This window comes from Xenopus laevis, chromosome 1L (genome assembly GCF_017654675.1).
Source record: "Xenopus laevis strain J_2021 chromosome 1L, Xenopus_laevis_v10.1, whole genome shotgun sequence".
In the NCBI taxonomy this organism is placed as follows: Eukaryota; Metazoa; Chordata; class Amphibia; order Anura; family Pipidae; genus Xenopus; species Xenopus laevis.
In genome coordinates, this window is record NC_054371.1 from 81532382 (window position 1) to 81555658 (window position 23277).

Sequence of the window (23277 nt, forward strand, 5' to 3'; positions counted from 1 at the left end):
GACTGGCCCAAAGACACAAAGACCAAAGACACAAAGACTGGCCCAAAGGCCCAAAGACCCAAAGACACAAAGACTGGCCCAAAGACACAAAGACACAAAGACTGGCCCAAAGACTGGCCCAAAGACACAAAGACTGCCCAAAGACACAAAAAGACTGGCCCAAAGACACAAAGACTGGCCCAAAGACACAAAGACTGGCCCAAAGACACAAAGACTGGCCCAAAGACACAAAGACTGGCCCAAAGACACAAAGACCCAAAGACACAAAGACTGGCCCAAAGACACAAAGACTGGCCAAAGACTGGCCCAAAGACACAAAGACTGGCCCAAAGACTGGCCCAAAGACACAAAGACTGGCCCAAAGACTGGCCCAAAGACACAAAAGACTGGCCCAAAGACACAAAGACTGGCCCAAAGACACAAAGGACTGGCCCAAAGACACAAAGACTGCCCAAAGACACAAAGACTGGCCCAAAGACACAAAGACACAAAGACTGGCCCAAAGACACAAAGACACAAAGACTGGCCCAAAGACCCAAAGACACAAAGACTGGCCCAAAGACACAAAGACTGGCCCAAAGACTGGCCCAAAGACACAAAGACTGCCCAAAGACTGGCCCAAAGACACAAAGACTGGCCCAAAGACACAAAGACTGGCCCAAAGACACAAAGACTGGCCAAAGACCAAAGACTGGCCCAAAGACACAAAGACTGGCCCAAAGACACAAAGACCCAAAGACACAAAGACTGCCCAAGCCAAAGACCCAAAGACACAAAGACTGGCCCAAAGACACAAAGACACAAAGACTGGCCCAAAGACTGGCCCAAAGACACAAAGACTGGCCCAAAGACACAAAGACTGGCCCAAAGACTGGCCCAAAGACACAAAGACTGGCCCAAAGACACAAAGACTGGCCCAAAGACACAAAGACTGGCCCAAAGACACAAAGACTGGCCCAAAGACACAAAGACTGGCCCAAAGACACAAAGACTGGCCCAAAGACACAAAGACTGGCCCAAAGACACAAAGACTGGCCCAAAGACACAAAGACTGGCCCAAGACACAAAGACTGGCCCAAAGACACAAAGACTGGCCCAAAGACACAAAGACTGGCCCAAAGACACAAAGACTGGCCCAAAGACACAAAGACTGGCCCAAAGACACAAAGACTGGCCCAAAGGACACAAAGACTGGCCCAAAGACACAAGACTGGCCCAAAGACACAAAGACTGGCCCAAAGACACAAAGACTGGCCCAAAGACACAAAGACTGGCCCAAAGACTGGCCCAAAGACACAAAGACTGGCCAAAGACTGGCCCAAAGACACAAAGACTGGCCCAAAGACTGCCCAAAGACACAAAGACTGGCCCAAAGACTGGCCCAAAGACACAAAGACTGGCCAAAGACTGGCCCAAAGACACAAAGACTGGCCCAAAGACTGGCCCAAAGACACAAAGACTGGCCCAAAGACACAAAGACTGGCCCAAAGACACAAAGACTGGCCCAAAGACACAAAGACTGGCCCAAAGACACAAAGACTGGCCCAAAGACACAAAGACTGGCCCAAAGACACAAAGACTGGCCCAAAGACTGGCCCAAAGACACAAAGACTGGCCCAAAGACACAAAGACTGGCCCAAAGACTGGCCCAAAGACACAAAGACTGGCCCAAAGACACAAAGACTGGCCAAAGACACAAAGACTGGCCCAAAGACACAAAGACTGGCCCAAAGACACAAAGACTGGCCCAAAGACTGGCCCAAAGACACAAAGACTGGCCCAAAGACTGGCCCAAAGACACAAAGACTGGCCCAAAGACTGGCCCAAAGACACAAAGACTGGCCCAAAGACACAAAGACTGGCCCAAAGACACAAAGACTGGCCCAAAGACACAAAGACTGGCCCAAAGACACAAAGACTGGCCCAAAGACACAAAAGACACAAAGACTGGCCCAAAGACCCAAAGACTGGCCCAAAGACTGGCCCAAAGACACAAAGACTGGCCCAAAGACACAAAAGACACAAAGACTGGCCCAAAGACTGGCCCAAAGACTGGCCCAAAGACACAAAGACTGGCCCAAAGACACAAAGACACAAAGACTGGCCCAAAGACTGGCCCAAAGACTGGCCCAAAGACACAAAGACTGGCCCAAAGACACAAAGACACAAAGACTCCCAAAGACTGGCCCAAAGACTGGCCCAAAGACACAAAGACTGGCCCAAAGACACAAAGACTGGCCCAAAGACACAAAGACTGGCCCAAAGACACAAAGACTGGCCCAAAGACACAAAGACTGGCCCAAAGACACAAAGACTGGCCCAAAGACCCAAAGACACAAAGACTGGCCCAAAGACCCAAAGACACAAAGACTGGCCCAAAGACACAAAGACTGGCCCAAAGACTGGCCCAAAGACTGGCCCAAAGACTGGCCCAAAGACACAAAGACTGGCCCAAAGACACAAAGACACAAAGACTGGCCCAAAGACACAGACACAAAGACTGGCCCAAAGACACAAAGACTGGCCAAAGACTGGCCCAAAGACACAAAGACTGGCCCAAAGACACAAAGACACAAAGACTGGCCCAAAGACACAAAGACACAAAGACTGGCCAAAGACACAAAGACACAAAGACTGGCCCAAAGACACAAAGACACAAAGACTGGCCCAAAGACACAAAAGACACAAAGACTGGCCCAAAGACACAAAAAGACACAAAGACTGGCCCAAAGACACAAAGACACAAAGACTGGCCCAAAGACACAAAGACACAAAGACTGGCCAAAGACACCAAGACACAAAGACTGGCCCAAAGACACAAAGACACAAAGACTGGCCCAAAGACACAAAGACACAAAGACTGGCCCAAAGACACAAAGACACAAAGACTGGCCCAAAGACACAAAGACACAAAGACTGGCCCAAAGACACAAAGACACAAAGACTGGCCCAAAGACACAAAGACACAAAGACTGGCCCAAAGACACAAAGACACAAAGACTGGCCCAAAGACACAAAAGACACAAAGACTGGCCCAAAGACACAAAGACACAAAGACTGGCCCAAAGACACAAAGACACAAAGACTGGCCCAAAGACACAAAGACACAAAGACTGGCCCAAAGACACAAAGACACAAAGACTGGCCCAAAGACACAAAGACACAAAGACTGGCCCAAAGACACAAAGACACAAAGACTGGCCCAAAGACACAAAGACTGGCCCAAAGACACAAAGACTGGCCCAAAGACTGGCCCAAAGACAAAGACACAAAGACTGGCCAAAGACACAAAGACGCCCAAAGACTGGCCCAAGACACAAAGACTGGCCCAAAGACCAAAGACTGCCCAAAGACCCAAAGACTGGCCCAAAGACTGGCCCAAAGACTGGCCCAAAGACTGGCCCAAAGACACAAAGACTGGCCCAAAGACACAAAGACTGGCCCAAAGACACAAAGACTGGCCCAAAGACACAAAGACTGGCCCAAAGACACAAAGACTGGCCCAAAGACACAAAGACTGGCCCAAAGACACAAAGACTGGCCCAAAGACACAAAGACTGGCCCAAAGACACAAAGACTGGCCCAAAGACTGGCCCAAAGACACAAAGACTGGCCCAAAAGACTGGCCCAAAGACACAAAGACTGGCCCAAAGACTGGCCCAAAGACACAAAGACTGGCCCAAAGACACAAAGACTGGCCCAAAGACACAAAGACTGGCCCAAAGACACAAAGACTGGCCCAAAGACACAAAGACTGGCCAAAGACTCCACAAAGACTGGCCAAAGACCAAAGACTGGCCCAAAGACTGGCCCAAAGACACAAAGACTGGCCCAAAGACACAAAGACTGGCCCAAAGACACAAAGACTGGCCCAAAGACTGGCCCAAAGACACAAAGACTGGCCCAAAGACTGGCCCAAAGACACAAAGACTGGCCCAAAGACTGGCCCAAAGACACAAAGACTGGCCCAAAGACTGGCCCAAAGACACAAAGACTGGCCCAAAGACACAAAGACTGGCCCAAAGACACAAAGACTGGCCCAAAGACACAAAGACTGGCCCAAAGACACAAAGACACAAAGACTGGCCCAAAGACAAAGACACAAAGACTGGCCCAAAGACACAAAGACACAAAGACTGGCCCAAAGACCAAAGACTGGCCCAAAGACTGGCCCAAAGACACAAAGACTGGCCCAAAGACTGGCCCAAAGACACAAAGACTGGCCCAAAGACACAAAGACTGGCCCAAAGACACAAAGACTGGCCCAAAGACACAAAGACTGGCCCAAAGACCCAAAGACCAAAGACACAAAGACTGGCCCAAAGACCCCAAAGACCCAAAGACACAAAGACTGGCCCAAAGACACAAAGACACAAAGACTGGCCCAAAGACTGGCCCAAAGACCAAAGACTGGCCCAAAGACACAAAGACTGGCCCAAAGACACCAAAGACACCAAAGACTGGCCCAAAGACACAAAGACTGGCCCAAAGACTGGCCCAAAGACACAAAGACTGGCCCAAAGACACAAAGACACAAAGACTGGCCCAAAGACACAAAGACTGGCCCAAAGACTGGCCCAAAGACACAAAGACTGGCCCAAAGACACAAAGACTGGCCCAAAGACACAAAGACTGGCCCAAAGACACAAAGACTGGCCCAAAGACCCAAAGACACAAAGACTGACCCAAAGGCCCAAAGACCCAAAGACACAAAGACACAAAGACTGGCCCAAAGACACAAAGACACAAAGACTGGCCCAAAGACTGGCCCAAAGACCCAAAGACTGGCCCAAAGACACAAAGACTGGCCCAAAGACACAAAGACTGGCCCAAAGACACAAAGACTGGCCCAAAGACCCAAAGACTGGCCCAAAGACCCAAAGACCCGCCCAAAGACCCGCCCAAAGACCCATAGAGTGGCCCAAAGACTGGCCCAAAGACACAAAGACTGGCCCAAAGACACAAAGACTGGCCCAAAGACACAAAGACTGGCCCAAAGACACAGACACAAAGACTGGCCCAAAGACTGGCCCAAAGACACAAAGACTGGCCCAAAGACTGGCCCAAAGACACAAAGACACAAAGACTGGCCCAAAGACACAAAGACTGGCCCAAAGACTGGCCCAAAGACACAAAGACTGGCCCAAAGACTGGCACAAAGACTGGCCCAAAGACTGGCCCAAAGACACAAAGACTGGCCCAAAGACTGGCCCAAAGACACAAAGACTGGCCCAAAGACTGGCCCAAAGACACAAAGACTGGCCCAAAGACACAAAGACTGGCCCAAAGACACAAAGACTGGCCCAAAGACACAAAGACTGGCCCAAAGACACAAAGACTGGCCCAAAGACACAAAGACTGGCCCAAAGACTGGCCCAAAGACACAAAGACTGGCCCAAAGACACAAAGACTGGCCCAAAGACACAAAGACACAAAGACTGGCCCAAAGACACAAAGACACAAAGACACAAAGACTGGCCCAAAGACACAAAGACACAAAGACTGGCCCAAAGACACAAAGACACAAAGACTGGCCCAAAGACACAAAGACCCAAAGACACAAAGACTGGCCCAAAGACACAAAGACCCAAAGACACAAAGACTGGCCCAAAGACACAAAGACTGGCCCAAAGACACAAAGACTGGCCCAAAGACACAAAGACTGGCCCAAAGACACAAAGACTGGCCCAAAGACACAAAAGACTGGCCCAAAGACACAAAGACTGGCCCAAAGACTGCCCAAAGACTGGCCCAAGACTGGCCCAAAGACTGGCCCAAAGACACAAAGACTGGCCCAAAGACTGGCCCAAAGACACAAAGACTGGCCCAAAGACTGGCCCAAAGACACAAAGACTGGCCCAAAGACACAAAGACACAAAGACACAAAGACTGGCCCAAAGACACAAAGACACAAAGACACAAAGACTGGCCCAAAGACACAAAGACACAAAGACACAAAGACTGGCCCAAAGACACAAAGACTGGCCCAAAGACACAAGACTGGCCCAAAGACACAAAGACTGGCCCAAGACTGCCCAAAGACTGGCCCAAAGACTGGCCCAAAGACTGGCCCAAAGACACAAAGACTGGCCCAAAGACTGGCCCAAAACACAAAGACTGGCCCAAAGACTGGCCCAAAGACACAAAGACTGGCCCAAAGACACAAAGACTGGCCCAGACTGGCCCAAAGACACAAAGACTGGCCCAAAGACACAAAGACACCAAGACACAAAGACTGCCCAAAGACACAAAGACACAAAGACACAAAGACTGGCCCAAAGACACAAAGACACAAAACACAAAGACTGGCCCAAAGACACAAAGACACAAAGACACAAAGACTGGCCCAAAGACACAAAGACACAAAGACCACAAAGACTGGCCCAAAGACACAAAGACTGGCCCAAAGACACAAAGACACAAAGACTGGCCCAAAGACACAAAGACTGGCCCAAAGACACAAAGACACAAAGACTGGCCCAAAGACACAAAGACTGGCCCAAAGACACAAAGACACAAAGACTGGCCCAAAGACACAAAGACTGGCCCAAAGACTGGCCCAAAGACACAAAGACTGGCCCAAAGACACAAAAAGACTGGCCCAAAGACACAAAGACTGGCCCAAAGACACAAAGACTGGCCCAAAACACAAAGACTGGCCCAAAGACACAAAGACTGGCCCAAAGACTGGCCCAAAGACACAAAGACTGGCCCAAAGACTGGCCCAAAGACACAAAGGACTGGCCCAAAGACACAAAGACTGGCCCAAAGACACAAAGACTGGCCCAAAGACACAAAGACTGGCCCAAAGACACAAAGACTGGCCCAAAGACTGGCCCAAAGACACAAAGACTGGCCCAAAGACTGGCCCAAAGACACAAAGACTGGCCCAAAGACTGGCCAAAGACACCCAAAGACTGGCCAAAGACTGGCCCAAAGACACAAAGACTGGCCCAAAGACTGACACAAAGACTGGCCCAAAGACACAAAGACTGGCCCAAAGACACAAAGACTGGCCCAAAGACACAAAGACTGGCCAAAGACACAAAGACTGGCCCAAAGACACAAAGACACAAAGACTGGCCCAAAGACTGGCCAAGACTGGCCCAAAGACACAAAGACTGCCCAAAGACTGGCCCAAAGACACAAAGACTGGCCCAAAGACACAAAGACTGGCCCAAAGACTGGCCCAAAAGACAAAAGACTGGCCAAAGACTGGCCCAAAGACACAAAGACTGGCCCAAAGACTGGCCCAAAGACACAAAGACTGGCCCAAAGACTGGCCCAAAGACACAAAGACTGGCCCAAAGACTGGCCCAAAGACACAAAAGACTGGCCCAAAGACTGGCCCAAAGACACAAAGACTGGCCCAAAGACTGGCCCAAAGACACAAAGACTGGCCCAAAGACACAAAGACTGGCCCAAAGACTGGCCCAAAGACACAAAGACTGGCCCAAAGACACAAAGACTGGCCCAAAAAGACACAAAGACTGGCCCAAAGACACAAAGACTGGCCCAAAGACACAAAGACTGGCCCAAAGACACAAAGACTGGCCCAAAGACACAAAGACTGGCCCAAAGACCACAAAGACTGGCCCAAAGACACAAAGACTGGCCCAAAGACTGGCCCAAAGACACAAAGACTGGCCCAAAGACACAAAGACTGGCCCAAAGACACAAAGACTGCCAAAGACACAAAGACTGGCCCAAAGACACAAAGACTGGCCCAAAGACACAAAAGACTGGCCCAAAGACTGGCCCAAAGACACAAAGACTGGCCCAAGACACAAAGACTGCCCAAAGACACAAAGACACAAAGACTGGCCCAAAGACACAAAGACCCAAAGACACAAAGACTGGCCCAAAGACACAAAGACCAAAGACTGCCCAAAGACACAAAGACAAAGACTGCCCAAAGACACAAAGACACAAAGACTGCCCAAAGACACAAAGGACCAAAGACACAAAGACTGGGCCAAAGACACAAAGACTGGCCCAAAGACACAAAGACTGGCCCAAAGACACAAAGACTGGCCCAAAGACACAAAAGACTGGCCAAAGACCACAAAGACTGGCCCAAAGACACAAAGACTGCCCAAAGACACAAAGACTGGCCCAAAGACTGGCCCAAAGACTGGCCCAAAGACTGGCCCAAAGACTGGCCCAAAGACTGGCCCAAAAGACACAAAGACTGGCCCAAAGACTGGCCCAAAGACACAAAGACTGCCCAAAGACTGGCCCAAAGACACAAAGACTGGCCCAAAGACACAAAGACACCAAAAGACACAAAGACTGGCCAAAAGACACAAAGACACAAAGACACAAAGACTGGCCCAAAGACACAAAGACACAAAGACACAAAAGACTGGCCCAAAGACACAAAGACTGGCCCAAAGACACAAAGACTGGCCCAAAGACACAAAGACTGGCCAAAGACACAAAGACTGGCCCAAAGACTGGCCCAAGACTGGCCCAAAGACTGGCCCAAAGACTGGCCCAAAGACACAAAGACTGGCCCAAAGACTGGCCCAAAGACACAAAGACTGGCCCAAAGACTGGCCCAAAGACACAAAGACTGGCCCAAAGACACAAAGACTGGCCAAAGACTGGCCCAAAGACACAAAGACTGGCCCAAAGACACAAAGACACAAAAGACACAAAGACTGGCCCAAAGACACAAAGACACAAAGACACAAAGACTGGCCCAAAGACACAAAGACCCAAAGACACAAAGACTGGCCCAAAGACACAAAGACTGGCCCAAAGACACAAAGACACAAAGACTGGCCCAAAGACACAAAGACTGGCCCAAAGACACAAAGACACAAAGACTGGCCCAAAGACACAAAGACTGGCCCAAGACACAAAGACACAAAGACTGGCCCAAAGACACAAAGACTGGCCCAAAGACTGGCCCAAAGACACAAAGACTGCCCAAAGACACAAAGACTGGCCCAAAGACACAAAGACTGGCCCAAAGACACAAAGACTGGCCCAAAGACACAAAGACTGGCCCAAAGACTGGCCCAAAGACACAAAGGACTGGCCCAAAGACTGGCCAGTCTTTGTGTCTTTGGGCCAGTTTTTGGGCCAGTCTTTGTGTCTTTGGGCCAGTCTTTGTGTCTTTGGGCCAGTCTTGTGTCTTTGGGCCAGTCTTTGTGTCTTTGGCCAGTCTTTGTGTCTTTGGGCCAGTCTTTGGGCCAGTCTTTGTGTCTTTGGGCCAGTCTTTGTGTCTTTGTGTCTTTGGGCCAGTCTTTGTGTCTTTGGGCCAGTCTTTTGTGTCTTTGTGTCTTTGGGCCAGTCTTTGTGTCTTTGGGCCAGTCTTTGTGTCTTTGTGTCTTTGGGCCAGTCTTTGTGTCTTTGGGCCAGTCTTTGTGTCTTTGTGCTTTGTGTCTTTGGGCCAGTCTTTGTGTCTTTGGGTGTCTTTTGTGTCTTTGGGCCAGTCTTTGTGTCTTTGTGTCTTTTGGTCTTTGGGCCAGTCTTGTGTCTTTGGGCCAGTCTTTTGGGCCAGTCTTTGTGTCTTTGGGCCAGTCTTTGGTGTCTTTGGGCCAGTCTTTTTGGGCCAGTCTTTGTGTCTTTGGGCCAGTCTTTGGGCCAGTCTTTGTGTCTTTGGGCCAGTCTTTGGGCCAGTCTTGGGCCAGTCTTTGGGCCAGTCTTTGGGCCAGTCTTTGTGTCTTTGGGCCAGTCTTTGTGTCTTTGGGCCAGTCTTTGTGTCTTTGGGCCAGTCTTTGTGTCTTTGGGCCAGTCTTTGTGTCTTTGGGTCTTTGTGTCTTTGGGCCAGTCTTTGTCTTTTGTGTCTTTGTGTCTTTGGGCCAGTCTTTGTGTCTTTGTGTCTTTGTGTCTTTGGGCCAGTCTTTGTGTCTTTGGGCCAGTCTTTGGGCCAGTCTTTGTGTCTTTGGGCCAGTCTTTGGGCCAGTCTTTGTGTCTTTGGGCCAGTCTTTGGGCCAGTCTTTGGGCCAGTCTTTGGGCCAGTCTTTGGGCAGTCTTTGGGCCAGTCTTTGTGTCTTTGGGCCAGTCTTTGTGTCTTTGGGCCAGTCTTTGTGTCTTTGGGCCAGTCTTTGTGTCTTTGGGCCAGTCTTTGTGTCTTTGGGCCAGTCTTTGTGTCTTTTGGCCAGTCTTTTTGTGTCTTTGGGCCAGTCTTTGTGTCTTTGGGTCTTTGTGTCTTTGGGCCAGTCTTTGTGTCTTTGTGTCTTTGGGCCAGTCTTTGTGTCTTTTGTGTCTTTGGGCCAGTCTTTGTGTCTTTGTGTCTTTGGGCCAGTCTTTGTGTCTTTGTGGTCTTTGTGTCTTTGGGCCAGTTTGTGTCTTTGTGTCTTTGGGCCAGTCTTTGTGTCTTTTGGCCAGTCTTTGTGTTTCTTTGGGCCAGTTCTTGGGCCAGTCTTTGTGTCTTTGGGCCAGTCTTTGTGTCTTTGGGCCAGTCTTTGTGTCTTTGGGCCAGTCTTTGTGTCTTTGGGCCAGTCTTTGTGTCTTTGGGCCAGTCTTTGTGTCTTTGGCCAGTCTTTGGGCCATTCTTTGTTCTTTGGGCCAGTCTTTGTGTCTTTGGGCCAGTCTTTGTGTCTTTGGGCCAGTCTTTGTGTCTTTGGGCCAGTCTTTGTGTCTTTGGGCCAGTCTTTGTGTCTTTGGGCCAGTCTTTGTGTCTTTGGGCCAGTCTTTGTGTCTTTGGGCCAGTCTTTGTGTCTTTGGGCCAGTCTTTGGGCCAGTCTTTGTGTCTTTGGGCCAGTCTTTGTGTCTTTGGGCCAGTCTTTGGCCAGTCTTTGTGTCTTTGGGCCAGTCTTTGGGCCAGTCTTGTGTCTTTGGGCCAGTCTTTGGGCCAGTCTTTGTGTCTTTGGGCCAGTCTTTGGGCCAGTCTTTGTGTCTTTGGCCAGTCTTTGGGCCAGTCTTTGTGTCTTTGGGCCAGTCTTTGGGCCAGTCTTTGTGTCTTTGGGCCAGTCTTTGGGCCAGTCTTTGTGTCTTTGGGCCAGTCTTTGTGTCTTTGGGCAGTCTTTGGGCCAGTCTTTGTGTCTTTGGGCCAGTTTTGTGGCCAGTCTTTGGGCCAGTCTTTGTGTCTTTGTGTCTTTGGGCCAGTCTTTGTGTCTTTGGGCCAGTCTTTGTGTCTTTGGGCCAGTCTTTGTGTCTTTGGGCCAGTCTTTGTGTCTTTGGGCCAGTCTTTGTGTCTTTGGGCCAGTCTTTGTGTCTTTGGCCAGTCTTTGGGCCAGTCTTTGTGTCTTTGGGCCAGTCTTTGGGCCAGTCTTTGTGTCTTTGGGCCAGTCTTTGGGCCAGTCTTTGTGTCTTTGGGCCAGTCTTTGGGCCAGTCTTTGTGTCTTTGGGCCAGTCTTTGTGTCTTTGGGCCAGTCTTTGTGTCTTTGGGCCAGTCTTTGTGTCTTTGGGCCAGTCTTTGTGTCTTTGGGCCAGTCTTTGGGCCAGTCTTTGTGTCTTTGGGCCAGTCTTTGGGCCAGTCTTTGTGTCTTTGGGCCAGTCTTTGTGTCTTTGGGCCAGTCTTTGTGTCTTTGGGCCAGTCTTTGTGTCTTTGGGCCAGTCTTTGTGTCTTTGGGCCAGTCTTTGTGTCTTTGGGCCAGTCTTTGGGGCCAGTCTTTGTGTCTTTGGGCCAGTCTTTGTGTCTTTGTGTCTTTGGGCCAGTCTTTGTGTCTTTGGGCCAGTCTTTTGTGTCTTTGTGTCTTTGGGCCAGTCTTTGTGTCTTTGGGCCAGTCTTTGTGTCTTTGTGTCTTTGGGCCAGTCTTTGTGTCTTTGGGCCAGTCTTTGTGTCTTTGTGTCTTTGTGTCTTTGGGCCAGTCTTTGTGTCTTTGTGTCTTTGTGTCTTTGGGCCAGTCTTTGTGTCTTTGTGTCTTTGTGTCTTTGGGCCAGTCTTTGTGTCTTTGTGTCTTTGTGTCTTTGGCCAGTCTTTGTGTCTTTGTGTCTTTGTGTCTTTGGGCCAGTCTTTGTGTTTGGGCCAGTCTTTGGGCCAGTCTTTGTGTCTTTGGGCCAGTCTTTGTGTCTTTGGGCCAGTCTTTGGCCAGTCTTTGTGTCTTTGGCCAGTCTTTGGGCCAGTCTTTGTGTCTTTGGCCAGTCTTTGGGCCAGTCTTTGGGCCAGTCTTTGGGCCAGTCTTTGGCCAGTCTTTGTGTCTTTGGGCCAGTCTTTTGTGTCTTTGGGCCAGTCTTTGTGTCTTTGGGCCAGTCTTTGTGTCTTTGTGTCTTTGTGTCTTTGGGCCAGTCTTTGTGTCTTTGTGTCTTTGTGTCTTTGGGCCAGTCTTTGTGTCTTTGTGTCTTTGTGTCTTGGGCCAGTCTTTGTGTCTTTGGGCCAGTCTTTGGGCCAGTCTTTGTGTCTTTGGGCCAGTCTTTGGGCCAGTCTTTGTGTCTTTGGGCCAGTCTTTGGGCCAGTCTTTGGGCCAGTCTTTGGGCCAGTCTTTGGGCCAGTCTTTGTGTCTTTGGGCCAGTCTTTGTGTCTTTGGGGCCAGTCTTTGTGTCTTTGGGCCAGTCTTTGTGTCTTTGGGCCAGTCTTTGTGTCTTTGGGCCAGTCTTTGTGTCTTTGGGCCAGTCTTTGTGTCTTTGGGCCAGTCTTTGTGTCTTTGGGGCCAGTCTTTGTGTCTTTGGGCCAGTCTTTGTGTCTTTGGGCCAGTCTTTGTGTCTTTGTGTCTTTGGGCCAGTCTTTTGTGTCTTTGTGTCTTTGGGCCAGTCTTTGTGTCTTTGTGTCTGTGTCTTTGGCCAGTCTGTGTCTTTGTGTCTTTGGGCCAGTCTTTGTGTCTTTGGGCCAGTCTTTGTGTCTTGGGCCAGTCTTTGGGCCAGTCTTTGTGTCTTTTGGGCCAGTCTTTGTGTCTTTGGGCCAGTCTTTGTGTCTTTGGGCCAGTCTTTGTGTCTTTGGGCCAGTCTTTGTGTCTTTGGGCCAGTCTTTGTGTCTTTTGGCCAGTCTTTGGGCCAGTCTTTTGTGTCTTTGGGCCAGTCTTTGGGCCAGTCTTTGTGTCTTTGGGCCAGTCTTTGGGCCAGTCTTTTGGGCCAGTCTTTGGGCCAGTCTTTGTGTCTTTGGGCCAGTCTTTGGCCAGTCTTTGTGTCTTTGGGCCAGTCTTTTGTGTCTTTGTGTCTTGGGCCAGTCTTTGGGCCAGTCTTTGTGTCTTTGGGCCAGTCTTGGGCCAGTCTTTGTCTGTGTCTTTGGGCCAGTCTTTGTGTCTTTGGGCCAGTCTTTGTGTCTTTGGGCCAGTCTTTGTGTCTTTGGGCCAGTCTTTGGGCCAGTCTTTGTGTCTTTGGGCCAGTCTTTGGGCCAGTCTTTGTGTCTTTGGGCCAGTCTTTGGGTCTTTGGGCCAGTCTTTGTTCTTTGGCCAGTTTGTGTCTTTGGCCAGTCTTTGTGTCTTTGGGCCAGTCTTTGGGTCTTTGGGCCAGTCTTTGGGCCAGTCTTTGTGTCTTTGTGTCTTTGGGCCAGTCTTTGTGTCTTTGTGTCTTTGGGGTCTTTGTGTCTTTGGGCCAGTCTTTGTGTCTTTGTGTCTTTGGGCCAGTCTTTTGTGTCTTTGGGCCAGTCTTTGTGTCTTTGGGCCAGTCTTTGTGTCTTTGGGCCAGTCTTTTGTGTCTTTGGGCCAGTCTTTGGGCCAGTCTTTGTGTCTTTGGGCCAGTCTTTGTGTCTTTGTGTCTTTGGGCCAGTCTTTGTGTCTTTGGGCCAGTCTTGGCCAGTCTTTGTGTCTTTGGGCCAGTCTTTGTGTCTTTGTGTCTTTGGGCCAGTCTTTGTGTCTTTGGGCCAGTCTTTGGGTCTTTGGGCCAGTCTTTGGGCCAGTCTTTGTGTCTTTGTGTCTTTGGGCCAGTCTTTGTGTCTTTGGGTCTTTGGGCCTTTGGGTCAGTCTTTGTGTCTTTGGGTCTTTGTGTCTTTGGGCCAGTCTTTGTGTCTTTGGGCCAGTCTTTGTGTCTTTGGGCCAGTCTTTGTGTCTTTGGGCCAGTCTTTGTGTCTTTGGCCAGTCTTTGGGCCAGTCTTTGTGTCTTTGGGCCAGTCTTTGGGCCAGTCTTTGTGTCTTTGGGCCAGTCTTTGTGTCTTTGTGTCTTTGGGCCAGTCTTGTGTCTTTGTGTCTTTGGGCCAGTCTTTGTGTCTTTGTGTCTTTGGGCCAGTCTTTGTGTCTTTGGGCCAGTCTTTGTGTCTTTGGGCCAGTCTTTGTGTCTTTGGGCCAGTCTTTGTGTCTTTGGGCCAGTCTTTGGGCCAGTCTTTGTGTCTTTGGGCCAGTCTTTGGGCCAGTCTTTGTGTCTTTGGGCCAGTCTTTGGGCCAGTCTTTGTGTCGGGCCAGTCTTTGGCCAGTCTTTGTGTCTTTGGGCCAGTCTTTGTGTCTTTGGGCCAGTCTCTTTGTGTCTTTGGCCAGTCTTTGGGCCAGTCTTGGTGTCTTTGGGCCAGTCTTTGGGTCTTTGGGCCAGTCTTTGTGTCTTTGGGCCAGTCTTTGTGTCTTTGGGCCAGTCTTTGTGTCTTTGGGCCAGTCTTTGTGTCTTTGGGCCAGTCTTTGTGTCTTTGGGCCAGTCTTTGGGCCAGTCTTTGTGTCTTTGGGCCAGTCTTTGGGCCAGTCTTTGTGTCTTTGGCCAGTCTTTGGGCCAGTCTTTGTGTCTTTGGGCCAGTCTTTGTGTCTTTGGGCCAGTCTTTGTGTCTTTGGGCCAGTCTTTGTGTCTTTGGGCCAGTCTTTGTGTCTTTGGGCCAGTCTTTGTGTCTTTGGGCCAGTCTTTGTTTTGTGTCTTTGGGCCAGTCTTTGTGTCTTTGGGCCAGTCTTTGTGTCTTTGGGCCAGTCTTTGGGCCAGTCTTTGGGCCAGTCTTTGGGCCAGTCTTTGGTCTTTGGGCCAGTCTTTGGGTCTTTGGGCCAGTCTTTGTGTCTTTGGCCAGTCTTTGGGCCAGTCTTTGTGTCTTTGGGCCAGTCTTTGTGTCTTTGTGTCTTTGGGCCAGTCTTGGGCCAGTCTTTGTGTCTTTGGGCCAGTCTTTGTGTCTTTGGGCCAGTCTTTGTGTCTTTGTGTCTTTGGGCCAGTCTTTGTGTCTTTGTGTCTTTTGGCCAGTCTTTGTGTCTTTGTGTCTTTGGGCCAGTCTTTGTGTCTTTGTGTCTTTGGGCCAGTCTTTGTGTCTTTGTGTCTTTGGGCCAGTCTTTGTGTCTTTTGTGTCTTTGGGCCAGTCTTTGTGTCTTTGTGTCTTTGGGCCAGTCTTTGTGTCTTTGTGTCTTTGGGCCAGTCTTTGTGTCTTTGTGTCTTTGGGCCAGTCTTTGTGTCTTTGTGTCTTTGGGCCAGTCTTTGTGTCTTTGTGTCTTTGGCCAGTCTTTGTGTCTTTGTGTCTTGGGCCAGTCTTTGTGTCTTTGTGTCTTGGCCAGTCTTTGTGTCTTTGTGTCTTTGGGCCAGTCTTTGTGTCTTTGTGTCTTTGGGCCAGTCTTTTGTGTCTTTGGTCTTTGGGCCAGTCTTTGTGTCTTTGTGTCTTTGGGCCAGTCTTTTGTGTCTTTGTGTCTTTGGGCCAGTCTTTGTGTCTTTGTGTCTTTGGGCCAGTCTTTTGTCTTTGTGTCTTTGGGCCAGTCTTTGTGTCTTTGTGTCTTTGGGCCAGTCTTTGTGTCTTTGTGTCTTTGGGCCAGTCTTTGTGTCTTTGTGTCTTTGGGCCAGTCTTTGTGTCTTTGGGCCAGTCTTTGGGCCAGTCTTTGTGTCTTTGGGCCAGTCTTTGTGTCTGTGTTCTTTGGGCCAGTCTTTGTCTTGTCTTTTGTGTCTTTGGGCCAGTCTTTGTGTCTTTGGGCCAGTCTGGGCCAGTCTTTGGGCCAGTCTTTGGGCCAGTCTTTGTGTCTTTGGGCCAGTCTTTGTGTCTTTGGGTGTCTTTGGGCCAGTCTTTGTGTCTTTGGTGTCTTTGGGCCAGTCTTTGTGTCTTTGGGCCAGTCTTTGTGTCTTTGGGCCAGTCTTTGTGTCTTTGGGCCAGTCTTTGTGTCTTTGGGCCAGTCTTTGTGTCTTTGGGCCAGTCTTTGTGTCTTTGGGCCAGTCTTTGGGCCAGTCTTTGGGCCAGTCTTTGTGTCTTTGTGTCTTTGGGCCAGTCTTTGTGTCTTGGGCCAGTCTTTGGGCCAGTCTTTGGGCCAGTCTTTGTGTCTTTGTGTCTTTGGGCCAGTCTTTGTGTCTTTGGGCCAGTCTTTGGGCAGTCTTTGGGCCAGTCTTTGTGTCTTTGTGTCTTTGGGCCAGTCTTTGTGTCTTTGGGCCAGTCTTTGGGCCAGTCTTTGGGTCTTTGGGCCAGTCTTTGTGTCTTTGTGTCTTTGGGCCAGTCTTTGTGTCTTGGGCCAGTCTTTGTGTCTTTGGGCCAGTCTTTGTGTCTTTGGGCCAGTCTTTGTGTCTTTGGGCCAGTCTTTGTGTCTTTGGGCCAGTCTTTGGGCCAGTCTTTGTGTCTTTGGGCCAGTCTTTGGGCCAGTCTTTGTGTCTTTGGGCCAGTCTTTGGGCCAGTCTTTGTGTCTTTGGGCCAGTCTTTGTGTCTTTGGGCCAGTCTTTGTGTCTTTGGGCCAGTCTTTGTGTCTTTGGGCCAGTCTTTGTGTCTTTGGGCCAGTCTTTGGGCCAGTCTTTGTGTCTTTGGGCCAGTCTTTGTGTCTTTGGGCCAGTCTTTGGGCCAGTCTTTGTGTCTTTGGGCCAGTCTTTGTGTCTTTGGGCCAGTCTTTGTGTCTTTGGGCCAGTCTTTGGGTCTTTGGCCAGTCTTTGTGTCTTTGGGCCAGTCTTTGGGTCTTTGGGCCAGTCTTTGTGTCTTTGGGCCAGTCTTTGGGCCAGTCTTTGTGTCTTTGGGCCAGTCTTTTGGCCAGTCTTTGTGTCTTTGGGCCAGTCTTTGGGCCAGTCTTTGTGTCTTTGGGCCAGTCTTTGGGCCAGTCTTTGTGTCTTTGGGCCAGTCTTTGGGCCAGTCTTTGTGTCTTTGGGCCAGTCTTTGGGCCAGTCTTTGTGTCTTTGGGCCAGTCTTTGTGTCTTTGGGCCAGTCTTTGTGTCTTTGGGCCAGTCTTTGTGTCTTTGGGCCAGTCTTTGTGTCTTTGGGCCAGTCTTTGTGTCTTTGGGCCAGTCTTTGTGTCTTGGGCCAGTCTTTGTGTCTTTGGGCCAGTCTTTGTGTCTTTGGGCCAGTCTTTGTGTCTTTGGGCCAGTCTTTGTGTCTTTGGCCAGTCTTTGTGTCTTTGGGCCAGTCTTTTGTGTCTTTGGGCCAGTCTTTGTGTCTTTGGGCCAGTCTTTGTGTCTTTGGGCCAGTCTTTGTGTCTTTGGGCCAGTCTTTGTGTCTTTGGGCCAGTCTTTGTGTCTTTGGGCCAGTCTTTGTGTCTTTGGGCCAGTCTTTGTGTCTTTGGCCAGTCTTTGGGCCAGTCTTTGTGTCTTTGGGCCAGTCTTTGTGTCTTTGGGCCAGTCTTTGGGCCAGTCTTTGTGTCTTTGTGTCTTTGGGCCAGTCTTTTGTGTCTTTGGGTCTTGGGTCTTTGGGCCAGTCTTTGTGTCTTTGGTCTTTGTGTCTTTGGGCCAGTCTTTGTGTCTTTGGGCCAGTCTTTGTGTCTTTGGGCCAGTCTTTGTGTCTTTGGGCCAGTCTTTGTGTCTTTGGGCCAGTCTTTGTGTCTTTGGGCCAGTCTTTGGGCCAGTCTTTGTGTCTTTGGGCCAGTCTTTGGGCCAGTCTTTGTGTCTTTGGGCCAGTCTTTGTGTCTTTTGTGTCTTTGGGCCAGTCTTTGTGTCTTTGTGTCTTTGGGCCAGTCTTTGTGTCTTTGTGTCTTTGGCCAGTCTTTGTGTCTTTGGGCCAGTCTTTGTGTCTTTGGGCCAGTCTTTGTGTCTTTGGGCCAGTCTTTGTGTCTTTGGGCCAGTCTTTGTGTCTTTGGGCCAGTCTTTGGGCCAGTCTTTGTGTCTTTGGGCCAGTCTTTGGGCCAGTCTTTGTGTCTTTGGGCCAGTCTTTGGGCCAGTCTTTGTGTCTTTGGGCCAGTCTTTGTGGCTCTTTGGGTCTTTGTGTCTTTGGGCCAGTCTTTGTGTCTTTGGGCCAGTCTTTTGTGTCTTGGGCCAGTCTTTTGTCTTTGGGCCAGTCTTTGTGTCTTTGGGCCAGTCTTTGTGTCTTTGGGCCAGTCTTTGTGTCTTTGGGCCAGTCTTTGGGCCAGTCTTTGTGTCTTTGTGTCTTTGGGCCAGTCTTTTGTGTCTTTGGGTCTTTGGTCTTTGGGCCAGTCTTTGTGTCTTTGGGTCTTTTGTCTTTGGGCCAGTCTTTGTGTCTTTGGGCCAGTCTTTGTGTCTTTGTGTCTTTGGGCCAGTCTTTGTGTCTTTTGGGTCTTTGGGTCTTTGGGCCAGTCTTTGTGTCTTTGGTCTTTGTGTCTTTGGGCCAGTCTTTGTGTCTTTGTGTCTTTGGGCCAGTCTTGTGTCTTTGGTCTTTTGGGCTTTGGGCCAGTCTTTGTGTCTTTGTGTCTTTGGGCCAGTCTTTGTGTCTTTGTGTCTTTGGCCAGTCTTTGTGTCTTTTGTGTCTTTGGGCCAGTCTTTGTGTCTTTGGGCCAGTCTTTGTGTCTTTGGGCCAGTCTTTGTGTCTTTGGGCCAGTCTTTGTGTCTTTGGGCCAGTCTTTGTGTCTTTGGGCCAGTCTTTGGGCCAGTCTTTGTGTCTTTGGGCCAGTCTTTGTGTCTTTGGGCCAGTCTTTGGCCAGTCTTTGTGTCTTTGGGCCAGTCTTTGTGTCTTTGGGCTTTGTGTCTTTGGGCCAGTCTTTGTGTCTTTGGGCCAGTCTTTGTGTCTTTGGGCCAGTCTTTGTGTCTTTGGGCCAGTCTTTGTGTCTTTGGGCCAGTCTTTGTGTCTTTGGGCCAGTCTTTGTGTCTTTGGGCCAGTCTTTGGGGCCAGTCTTTTGTGTCTTTGTGTCTTTGGGCCAGTCTTTGTGTCTTTGGGTCTTTGGGTCTTTGGGCCAGTCTTTGTGTCTTTGGGGTCTTTGGTCTTTGGGCCAGTCTTTGTGTCTTTGGGCCAGTCTTTGTGTCTTTGGGCCAGTCTTTGTGTCTTTGGGCCAGTCTTTGTGTCTTTGGGCCAGTCTTTGTGTCTTTGGGCCAGTCTTTGTGTCTTTGGGCCAGTCTTTGGGCCAGTCTTTGTGTCTTTGGCCAGTCTTTGGGGCCAGTCTTTGTGTCTTTGGGCCAGTCTTTGTGTCTTTGTGTCTTTGGGCCAGTCTTTGTGTCTTTTGTGTCTTTGGGGCCAGTCTTTGTGTCTTTGTGTCTTTGGGCCAGTCTTTGTGTCTTTGTGTCTTTGGGCCAGTCTTTGTGTCTTTGGGCCCATCTTTGTGTCTTTGGGCCAGTCTTTGTGTCTTTGGGCCAGTCTTTGTGTCTTTGGGCAGTCTTTTGTCTTTGGGCCAGTCTTTGGGCCAGTCTTTGGTGTCTTTGGGCCAGTCTTTGGGCCAGTCTTTGTGTCTTTGGGCCAGTCTTTGGGCCAGTCTTTGTGTCTTTGGGCCAGTCTTTGGGCCAGTCTTTGTGTCTTTGGGCCAGTCTTTGGGCCAGTCTTTGTGTCTTTGGGCCAGTCTTTGGGCCAGTCTTTGGGCCAGTCTTTGGGCCAGTCTTTGTGTCTTTGGGCCAGTCTTTGTGTCTTTGGGCCAGTCTTTGGCCAGTCTTTGTGTCTTTGGGCCAGTCTTTGGGCCAGTCTTTGTGTCTTTGGCCAGTCTTTGGGCCAGTCTTTGTGTCTTGGGCCAGTCTTTGGGCCAGTCTTTGTCTTTGGGCCAGTCTTTGGGCCAGTCTTTGTGTCTTTGGGCCAGTCTTTGGGCCAGTCTTTGGGCCAGTCTTTGGCCAGTCTTTGGGCCAGTCTTTGGGCCAGTCTTTTGGGCCAGTCTTTGGGCCAGTCTTTGGGCCAGTCTTTGGGCCAGTCTTTTGGGCCAGTCTTTGTGTCTTTGGGCCAGTCTTTGGGCCAGTCTTTGTGTCTTTGGGCCAGTCTTTGGTGTCTTTTGTGTCTTTGGGCCAGTCTTTGTGTTTGTGTCTTTGGGCCAGTCTTTGTGTCTTTGTGTCTTTTGTGTGTCTTTGGGCCAGTCTTTGTGTCTTTGTGTCTTTGGGCCAGTCTTTGTGTCTTTGTGTCTTTGGGCCAGTCTTTGTGTCTTTGTGTCTTTGGGCCAGTCTTTGTGTCTTTGTGTCTTTGGGCCAGTCTTTGTGTCTTGTGTCTTTGGGCCAGTCTTTGTGTCTTTGTGTCTTTGGGCCAGTCTTTTGTGTCTTTGTGTCTTTGGGCCAGTCTTTGTGTCTTTGTGTCTTTGGGCCAGTCTTTGTGTCTTTGTGTCTTTGGGCCAGTCTTTTGTGTCTTTGTGTCTTTGGGCCAGTCTTTGTGTCTTTGTGTCTTTGGGCCAGTCTTTGTGTCTTTGTGTCTTTGGGCCAGTCTTTGTGTCTTTGTGTCTTTGGGCCAGTCTTTGTGTCTTTGTGTCTTTGGGCCAGTCTTTGTGTCTTTGTGTCTTTGGGCCAGTCTTTGTGTCTTTGTGTCTTTGGGCCAGTCTTTGTGTCTTTGTGTCTTTGGGCCAGTCTTTGTGTCTTTGTGTCTTTGGGCCAGTCTTTGTGTCTTTGTGTCTTTGGGCCAGTCTTTGTGTCTTTGTGTCTTTGGGCCAGTCTTTGTGTCTTTGTGTCTTTGGGCCAGTCTTTGTGTCTTTGTGTCTTTGGGCCAGTCTTTGTGTCTTTGTGTCTTTGGGCCAGTCTTTGTGTCTTTGTGTCTTTGGGCCAGTCTTTGTGCTTTGTGTCTTTGGGCCAGTCTTTGTGTCTTTGTGTCTTTGGGCCAGTCTTTGTGTCTTTGTGTCTTTGGGCCAGTCTTTGTGTCTTTGTGTCTTTGGGCCAGTCTTTGTGTCTTTGTGTCTTTGGGCCAGTCTTTGTGTCTTTGTGTCTTTGGGCCAGTCTTTGTGTCTTTGTGTCTTTGGGCCAGTCTTTGTGTCTTTGTGTCTTTGGGCCAGTCTTTGTGTCTTTGTGTCTTTGGGCCAGTCTTTGTGTCTTTGTGTCTTTGGGCCAGTCTTTGTGTCTTTGTGTCTTTGGGCCAGTCTTTGTGTCTTTGTGTCTTTGGGCCAGTCTTTGTGTCTTTGTGTCTTTGGGCCAGTCTTTGTGTCTTTGGGCCAGTCTTTGTGTCTTTGGGCCAGTCTTTGTGTCTTTGGGCCAGTCTTTGTGTCTTTGGGCCAGTCTTTGTGTCTTTGGGCCAGTCTTTGTGTCTTTGGGCCAGTCTTTGTGTCTTTGGGCCAGTCTTTGTGTCTTTGGGCCAGTCTTTGTGTCTTTGGGCCAGTCTTTGTGTCTTTGGGCCAGTCTTTGTGTCTTTGGGCCAGTCTTTGTGTCTTTGGGCCAGTCTTTGTGTCTTTGGGCCAGTCTTTGTGTCTTTGTGTCTTTGGGCCAGTCTTTGTGTCTTTGGGCCAGTCTTTGTGTCTTTGTGTCTTTGGGCCAGTCTTTGTGTCTTTGTGTCTTTGGGCCAGTCTTTGTGTCTTTGGGCCAGTCTTTGTGTCTTTGTGTCTTTGGGCCAGTCTTTGGGCCAGTCTTTGTGTCTTTGGGCCAGTCTTTGTGTCTTTGGGCCAGTCTTTGTGTCTTTGGGCCAGTCTTTGTGTCTTTGGGCCAGTCTTTGTGTCTTTGGGCCAGTCTTTGGGCCAGTCTTTGTGTCTTTGGGCCAGTCTTTGGGCCAGTCTTTGTGTCTTTGGGCCAGTCTTTGGGCCAGTCTTTGTGTCTTTGGGCCAGTCTTTGGGCCAGTCTTTGTGTCTTTGGGCCAGTCTTTGGGCCAGTCTTTGTGTCTTTGGGCCAGTCTTTGGGCCAGTCTTTGTGTCTTTGTGTCTTTGGGCCAGTCTTTGTGTCTTTGTGTCTTTGGGCCAGTCTTTGGGCCAGTCTTTGTGTCTTTGTGTCTTTGGGCCAGTCTTTGGGCCAGTCTTTGTGTCTTTGGGCCAGTCTTTGTGTCTTTGGGCCAGTCTTTGTGTCTTTGGGCCAGTCTTTGTGTCTTTGGGCCAGTCTTTGTGTCTTTGGGCCAGTCTTTGTGTCTTTGGGCCAGTCTTTGTGTCTTTGGGCCAGTCTTTGTGTCTTTGGCCAGTCTTTGTGTCTTTGGGCCAGTCTTTGGGCCAGTCTTTGTGTCTTTGGGCCAGTCTTTGTGTCTTTGTGTCTTTGGGCCAGTCTTTGTGTCTTTGTGTCTTTGGGCCAGTCTTTGTGTCTTTGGGCCAGTCTTTGGGTCTTTGGGCCAGTCTTTGTGTCTTTGGGTCTTTGTGTCTTTGGGCCAGTCTTTGTGTCTTTGGGCCAGTCTTTGTGTCTTTGGGCCAGTCTTTGTGTCTTTGGGCCAGTCTTTGTGTCTTTGGGCCAGTCTTTGGGCCAGTCTTTGTGTCTTTGGGCCAGTCTTTGGGCCAGTCTTTGTGTCTTTGGGCCAGTCTTTGTGTCTTTGTGTCTTTGGGCCAGTCTTTGTGTCTTTGGGCCAGTCTTTGGGCCAGTCTTTGTGTCTTTGGGCCAGTCTTTGGGCCAGTCTTTGTGTCTTTGGGCCAGTCTTTGTGTCTTTGGGCCAGTCTTTGTGTCTTTGGGCCAGTCTTTGTGTCTTTGGGCCAGTCTTTGGGCCAGTCTTTGTGTCTTTGGGCCAGTCTTTGGGCCAGTCTTTGTGTCTTTGGGCCAGTCTTTGTGTCTTTGGGCCAGTCTTTGGGCCAGTCTTTGGGCCAGTCTTTGGGCCAGTCTTTGGGCCAGTCTTTGGGCCAGTCTTTGGGCCAGTCTTTGGGCCAGTCTTTGGGCCAGTCTTTGGGCCAGTCTTTGGGCCAGTCTTTGTGTCTTTGGGCCAGTCTTTGGGTCTTTGGGCCAGTCTTTGTGTCTTTGGGCCAGTCTTTGTGTCTTTGGGCCAGTCTTTGTGTCTTTGGGCCAGTCTTTGGGCCAGTCTTTGTGTCTTTGGGCCAGTCTTTGGGCCAGTCTTTGTGTCTTTGGGCCAGTCTTTGGGCCAGTCTTTGTGTCTTTGGGCCAGTCTTTGGGCCAGTCTTTGTGTCTTTGGGCCAGTCTTTGTGTCTTTGGGCCAGTCTTTGTGTCTTTGGGCCAGTCTTTGTGTCTTTGGGCCAGTCTTTGGGCCAGTCTTTGGGTCTTTGGGCCAGTCTTTGTGTCTTTGGGCCAGTCTTTGGGTCTTTGGGCCAGTCTTTGTGTCTTTGGGCCAGTCTTTGGGTCTTTGGGCCAGTCTTTGGGTCTTTGGGCCAGTCTTTGGGTCTTTGGGCCAGTCTTTGGGTCTTTGGGCCAGTCTTTGTGTCTTTGGGCCAGTCTTTGGGTCTTTGGGCCAGTCTTTGGGTCTTTGGGCCAGTCTTTGGGTCTTTGGGCCAGTCTTTGGGCCAGTCTTTGGGTCTTTGGGCCAGTCTTTGGGCCAGTCTTTGTGTCTTTGGGCCAGTCTTTGTGTCTTTGGGCCAGTCTTTGTGTCTTTGGGCCAGTCTTTGGGCCAGTCTTTGTGTCTTTGGGCCAGTCTTT